At 33.4% G+C, this 6,379-nt stretch overlaps 1 protein-coding gene across 6 annotated transcripts in view; it reads right to left on the bottom strand.

The window, feature by feature from the left end:
• LOC118740432 (rho guanine nucleotide exchange factor 7) overlaps window positions 1-6,379 on the bottom strand; it is a 167,912-nt gene that overhangs the window by 116,044 nt on the left and 45,489 nt on the right. Inside the window, exon 1 of one of the 6 annotated variants that reach the window (XM_036471975.1) lies at window positions 3,808-4,043. The exons of 4 other annotated variants lie outside the window; for them this stretch is intronic. The gene's annotated coding sequence lies outside the window, so the exon portion shown is untranslated. Of the gene's footprint in view, window positions 1-3,807; window positions 4,044-6,379 lie in introns of those variants that run through there. One more of the 6 variants, XM_036471976.1, reaches the window with a different exon arrangement.

The following is a 6,379-nucleotide window of genomic DNA, read 5'->3' as shown; positions in this document are numbered from 1 at the left end:
TTAGGAGTATGGTGGGAGTGTCATTGATAAAATTAGAGCGAGAGAAAATTTTTCTTACAAAACCTTTCATTATTGAATCATGGTATCAAGGAACTTTAACTACTTATACATAGGTAAAGAGTTGAAATGTTGATGACTCATTTACTCGAAATGTTGATTAATCATAAAGAAAATTACTCAAATATTTTTTTTTTTTGGTTAATCAAAAATCTTGATTATTAGAATAACTGAACTTTTGAGTAATCATAATTTCTAATTAATCAAATAACTGAGTTGTTTACTTTATGATTAATTAAAATTTTGAGTAATCAATTAATCGCACAGCCCTAGTACCGAACGAAAGAGAAAATTTTGTGAAATTGAACAAAATTAAATTTTTTTCTGAACAAGAACGAATAGGTATTGAGAAAGTCCTTTTTAAACCAGGGACCGAAAATAGCAGTTATTTTTTCTAACAGTTAAACTTGGACAAATACTTTTCAAGGTCGAAATAAAAGTATTTTCCGGATTATAAACAAACTGCTTATCCGCGAAACCAAATATAGTAAAATTGCGTTTTTAGTTTTTCACTCTGACATCAGTAATTCCAAAATGATTAGAAGAAGTGTAGGTACCAAATTAAAGAGGAGATTCTGTAGAATTTAAGCGGATTAAATTTTTTTGGTGCATAAGGACTGGTAAGTATTGAAAATGTCGTCTTAAAATTGTATCCCTGAAATTTCGTAATATTTGTTTTTGAAAAAATTATATGTTAAGGACTTATGTATATAAACTCGATAACATCCTCGGATTTTGTCGTTCTAACTTTATATGCTTAAAAAATTACCTATTCGTCATTGTGAATCCAAAAAAGTTATTTTTTTTTTAATTCTAAATCAATTTTCTCTTCCATTTGGTACCCATATTTTTATTCTACATTCCATTGAATTTTTAAAATAATTTTTGGAATTAATCATATGTTTGAAATTACAAAGTCCTTTAAAATAAACCCTGACGTCAGAGAAAAAAAAAACAAAAATGCCACTTTAAATAGAAAAGTAAGTTTCCACCCCATTTATTTATTATTTATTTTATGGTAGGAGAGCTTCTCAAACAATATAGAAGCAATTTTTTCGATTTAGTTTGTTGAAAAGTAGTGAATATCTAAATCCCGGGACTAATCCCAGGATCCCGGGATTGTGATAATGACATCCCGAAAGTCTCGGTATCGTAAAAAAACGAAAAACTCAACATCCCTAATACATACCGTTATGTATAATGTGCATGCCCAATAAATAAATAAATGACGCCATGAATTTTTTACAAAGACTTTATAATTTCAAAGATATGATTACTTCCAAAACTTATTTAAAAAATTCAGTGCAATGTAAAAAATATGGGTACCAAATGAAAGGAAAAATTCTAATCTATTTAATTTTTTTAAGCTAATAAAGTTCGTCCTTAACATATAATTTTTTTAAAAATAAGAATTGCCAAATTTCAAGGATATTCATGGATGAAATTATAAAAGGGCATTTTCAAAACCTACTCGTCCCTTACGCACCAAAAAAATTTAATCTGTTTTAACTTTACAGAATTTTCTCTTTAATTTGATAGCCATACTGGTTTTTTAAGTATATTGCACTGAATTTTTTAAATCATTTTTTTAATTACTCATATCTTTCAAATTTCAAGGTTCTTTTAAAAATCCTGACGTCAGAGAGATACATTAAGAACGCAATTTTCCCAATAATGGGGTAATTTCGCGGTGGCCAACGGGAAGAAAGATAAAATGAGTTGGCATCCCTGGTCTTAAATTAACTAAGCGTAGAGGAAAACTTTTTTGTAACCAAACAAAATGGCGCGATCGATTTATTGGCATTTGTAGAGATGTGAAAATTGCTAGGAGAGCAAAAAAGGCTGTAAAAAATGTTGTTGTCATTAGGAAAAAGTGTGGGATCCGACACTTTGTTAAAGCCAGTATCCCCTGCTTCTAATAAGGCTAGAAATTTTACGATTTGCCAACTTGCGAATCATTCTAAACGCATGCGCAAGGTATCGTAACTGAAAAAGCATTTTTGCACATTCGATAGTTTGACATGGTAGCGACGATATTTTTTCTTTGTTTTTCAAATCATTTGGTCTCAAAATTGTCAAATATTGTTTCTTTAATTTTGTCACAAAAATTCCCAATTGCCTTTTTTGATGCCACTACCTGTCTCATATGCCTTGTTTTTTCACCGTTAAAAATTGTTTTCTTCTAGTTTTTTAAACTTTTATTTTCAATTTTTTAGGCCGGCATACAGGGCGTATGGGTAACACGTAATAATTCTGAATACACCATTTTGCCATTTGGCGATATCTTTGGGGTTGTTTTTACATGCAAGAACTAGGAACTGTTATAAAACTTTTGTTCGGCAAAAATACGTTTTAATTTCCAACATAGCTTCCTTTTGGCTCGATAAATTTAGTGCAGCGTTTTTCTAATTTTAGTTGGTTATCAGAGCCACTTCTTCAGGTTTAATAACAGGAAATAGTCGCAGGGCGCTAAAACTGGAGAATATGATTTATGTGGTAGCAATTCAGTTAATTTTGCCTTTACGACTACACACAGTGATCGTTTTTCGTAACACAAAAATTAATGTTTGATGAACTTACGAAATTTACATTTTTCATTTTCTCCAAAATGACTTGCTCAAGACTTTTTAGTAAACTATTAATAGATTGTGGTTGCCAAGAGCTTACACTATCCAAACTTCTGCACCATATGTTAGAACGGCCATGTTTCTTCACTGACTTATCAAACTGTCCTTGTATTTAAATGCATTTTTATACCAATCTTTAAGACTTTTTGACAGCTAAAACAGCTGGTTCATTTTATTTTGCTATTACAATTTAGTTTTGGCTTCAAAAATGAGCAAACAATATTTGCATTGCTCCCGTTTAGAATTTGAAAGATGGAAATGATCGTACGTTGATTAAATTTAATTTTATCATTTGTACTTTAGTGCTAAAAATAGGCAGTCCTGGGCCTTACAAATAAATACACCCTATAAGCTGATTTAGCGAAAAAAAAAATCGACATAGATTCATTACTTTAATGGTATAAAAACACACTAGATCATTATTACTGAGATAAGAAAGTTAAGTAACTACATTTTTCCACTTTTCTCTCTAGTCTATACGTACTGCCTGAAAATAACTGAAAGCTTTAGAACATTTCGCTTGAAATTTCATTCTGTTGGCTACACCTTTAAACATGTAAAAATGCGCATAAACTTATTTTCTTTGGCCGATTTTTTCAAGTTCAAGCTAAACTAATATTTTGGAATACATACAAATATACATAACTGAATATTTGAAAATAGCGAAAATATTTGTGCATAATTACATTAATGCCTAGCCCACCTAGCAACACAACAGAGCAAGAGAAATGCATTCCAATGAATCGCCGAGTGAGATTTTAGATTCAAGAAAATTAATAAGTTAGAAGCCAAAAATACAAAACAAAAAGTATACTGCACTCTAAATGGAGTAGAATAGGCAAAAGACCGATCGAGAGAGGCGTCTGCGACAACGACGATAAATGTCAGGAAGCATTTCCGGTTTACATATATGTTTTAAATATATTTATATTTTACATATGTACGTGTGTACATAATTTATGTACATATGTATATGTATGCTATACTTATTTTTGCCATTCACACCCTGCTCGCACAAATGTGTACTTATATTTAGCACTATATGTATTTTAGGAATTTAGAACTTTTCATATTTTCAAAACGGTTACAAGGTCACCATATTTTGCGAAAGGAGAACACATACAAATTTCCGTACAATTCTGATCTTTCCACTCCGCGTGGAGTACATCGATTTTTACATCGCCAACGGGATTTTTCACAGCTTATTAACAGCAACTTCACACGATATATCATTCGCTAACGTATCCGCACAGCAACACTGAGTCGCGAATAATTACAAACGATTTGTATTGGGAGAATTTGCTAATTTCGTGTTTAAAAATCTGTTGCTTTTAAAATTGTATGAAATTCACAGTTACTTTATTTTTGTATTTAAAAATAATTTTCACTTCTTATTATTGCCACAATTTTTGACGTTCGCGTGTTCACGATTATTTGGACACTGAGGTTGCTGCCACAGTGAGCGCCTTCATCACCTCCAAACTACAAGTTGACTATCGAGCGACACACGAACACAATCGCAATGGCAAGAGCACCAACACCAGCTGAGGAGCAATGTTCTTGGCGCAGCCTCACAGCGCTGCGCACACACCTCCCTCAAAAAACAAAATTCAGAATTCATTGAGAATTTTCTTTCAACTTTTCTTTTTTCTAGCTAAGTACCTATTCGAGATTTTTTAGTGATTTCTTGTTTGCTTTTCTTTATTTGCAAATTTGTTTTATTGCTATTCTTCTATATATTTATATGACAGCATTTATATATAATTGCATACCTTGGTATATAATAGTACGTACTTACATACATATGCGGCTATTTTTTCACAAAAATATTAATACTCTAGCACTGTTTGTTTTTCGGCTATTCGCCTTTCGTTCGCTTTTAATCTAGTATTTTCTCAGCGTGATTATTAAAAATTATTTTAAAAAAGCATTTCAACAAATTTATGTCCTCATAAAAATAATTTTGCTGAGGCGTCCCGCGATTTTATAAACAATTTGCCATGTGCATATTGGGGTTTTATGTGTGTTTGCATTGCAAGTGTAATAGTGGATCAAGGAGTGAGCCCCGTAGGAAATAGCAGCACGTAATAATGACTTACCAGCAATTTGCATTTCAACCGGCGGTCCTTACTACTTTCCTGCCGAATTTCCCTTACATTAACAAAGGCGTGGCCGCCTTATAGAAGTAAGAATTAAAAATGTACGTACATATTTCTTAGCCGCTGTACCCAAGTAAGGTATGTGAAATGTAGAGTAGTCGCTCGGAGTAGTTCGGCGCTCGGAAGTAACTTCGTCGACACGTTATGAGAAAGAAGGATCTATAAAAAATAAATCCGGTCTGCTGCTACATTCCTATTATAGTAAAAGAAAACTAAACCTCAACTTTTTTTGAAATGTCAGTTAGGCTACTCTGGAATATTTTTTTTTTGTTTTATGTATGTTACCGCATGACTTTGGACCACGCTAACCGATTTGGATAATTCTTTTTTCATTGGAAAGGTGGTACCTTAAGAGTGGTCCCATACTAATTTTGTTTAGATCCGATTATTGAATCATGAAGAAATTAACGGTACGCCTAAATTTTTAGATATGAGCATTGAAGTCGATTGTGTTTTTTGCTTAAAAATTACTTGCCTATCGGAAAGCTATTACCTAAACTGTCCCATACTAGAGTGGTTTAGATCCAATAATTGGATCATGAAAAAATTAACGGCAGTCTCTAATTTTTATATGGAGTTGTGTTTTTCCTTAAATATTACATTTGCTTAAAAATTACTTGTTGCATTTGTTTTTTGCTGTTTTTTGGCCTCATAACAAATCATATTAAACACTTTTCATTGAGCTTGAGGCCGTTTTCATAAAAAAATTATTGTGGAAAACCAATTTCATAAACTATTGTATTTTTTTACCACAATAATTTTTAATAAAAAACGGCCTCAAGCTCAATAAAAAAGTCTTTTATTTTCATGAGGATGTTGGTGTGCCACTAAAAATTTTGCTTTTATATGTAATTACTGTGGCATTATTGGGAATATTCCCTCAACTATATACCTGACGAAGTATCTCCTGCCATTAAACAAACAGTCAGCATATTCGCGCCTTGGCACCCACGTCACTGTTGACAGTTACAATTTCGAAAAAGTAGAGAATTTCGTTTACTTGGGAACCAGCATTAACACCGATAATAATGTCAGCATGCCGATGAGGCGGCTCTTGGAGTGTTTGAGAGAAAGATTTTGTGGAAGATTTACAGGCCTTTACGCGTTGGCGACGGCGAGTACCGCAGATGATGGAACGATGAGCTGTATGAACTTTACAACGATATGGACATAGTGCAGCGAATTAAAATACAGCGGCTTCGCTGGCTTGGCCATGTCGTTCGAATGGACACCGACGCTCCAGCTCTGAAAGTATTCAACTCGGAACCCGCCGGTGGTAGCAGAGGAAGAGGGAGGCCCCCACTGCGATGGAAAGACCAGGTGGAGAAGTACTTGGCTTCACTTGGCATTTCCAATTGGCGTCAATTGGCACAGAAGAGAAACGACTGGCGTGCTTTGTTGAACTCGGCCAAAATCGCTTAGGCGGTTACAGCGCCAAAAAAGAAGAAGAAGAAGATATACCTGCCTTGGAAAGTTATAATGGGCCTACTTCTCGGAAATATGCTTTCGAAAAGTGACTGCCAATAGTTAATCATT

This window comes from Rhagoletis pomonella, unplaced genomic scaffold (assembly GCF_013731165.1).
Source record: "Rhagoletis pomonella isolate Grant_MI unplaced genomic scaffold, Rhpom_1.0 Rhpom_scaffold_00006, whole genome shotgun sequence".
Classification (NCBI taxonomy): Eukaryota; Metazoa; Arthropoda; class Insecta; order Diptera; family Tephritidae; genus Rhagoletis; species Rhagoletis pomonella.
Note: the sequence above shows the minus strand (reverse complement) of the source record. Positions and strands in the feature narration are given on the sequence as shown.